At 49.7% G+C, this 893-nt stretch overlaps 1 non-coding gene across 1 annotated transcript; it reads right to left on the bottom strand.

Annotated features, from left to right (window-relative positions):
* Nucleotides 1-278: 278 nt before the first annotated feature.
* On the bottom strand, nucleotides 279-353 carry Trnas-cga (transfer RNA serine (anticodon CGA)). Its single transcript has one exon. It is a non-coding gene; the product is annotated as a tRNA-Ser (tRNA).
* Between the last annotated feature and the right edge of the window lie 540 nt (nucleotides 354-893).

Genomic DNA, 893 nt, shown 5'->3' with positions numbered 1-893 from the left:
TGAATGTGTTTGAAATGACAGATGCACCAGTTACTCTGTAACAGCTGTTGGAAAATGTTGCACCCTTCCCCCCCCCCCCCCAGAGGTATTGTTATCTAATGTAAGGTACCAGTTTTAAAGACAGCCAACGGCATTGCTGCAGTGATAACACCCGTTCCCATAAGATCACCAAAGTTAAACATTGTCGGACTGAGCTAGCACTTGTTGGTTTGTTGGTTGTTTGAGGTTTAAGGGACCAAACAGCAAGGTCATCAAACTTCCTGGCAGATTAAAACTGTATGCCCGACCGAGACTCGAACTCGGGGCCTTTGCCTTTCGCGGGCAAGTGCTCTACCAACTGAGCTACCGAAGCACGACTCACGCCCGGTACCCACAGCTTTACTTCTGCCAGTATCTCGTCTCCTACCTTCCAAACTTTACAGAAGTTCTCCTGCGAACCTTGCAGAACTAGCACTCCTGAAAGAAAGGATATAGCGGAGACATGGCTTAGCCACAGCCTGGGGGATGTTTCCAGAATGAGATTTTCACTCTGCAGCGGAGTGTGCACTGATATGAAACTTCCTGGCAGATTAAAACTGTGTGCCCGACCGAGACTCGAACTCGGGACCTTTGCCTTTCGTGGGCAAGTGCTCTCCTGCAGGAGAGCTTTTGTAAAGTTTGGAAAGTAGGAGACGAGGTACTGGCAGAAGTAGAGCTGTGAGGATGGGGCATGAGTCGTGCTTCGGTAGCTCAGATGGTAGAGCACTTGCCCGCGAAAGGCAAAGGTCCCGAGTTCGAGTCTCGGTCGGGCACACAGTTTTAATCTGCCAGGAAGTTTCATATCAGCGCACACTCCGCTGCAGAGTGGAAATCTCATTCTAGCAGGGTCATCAGTCCCTTGTTTCAAATATGGT

This window comes from Schistocerca serialis, chromosome 9 (genome assembly GCF_023864345.2).
Source record: "Schistocerca serialis cubense isolate TAMUIC-IGC-003099 chromosome 9, iqSchSeri2.2, whole genome shotgun sequence".
NCBI classification, from domain to species: domain Eukaryota; kingdom Metazoa; phylum Arthropoda; class Insecta; order Orthoptera; family Acrididae; genus Schistocerca; species Schistocerca serialis.
Note: the sequence above shows the minus strand (reverse complement) of the source record. Positions and strands in the feature narration are given on the sequence as shown.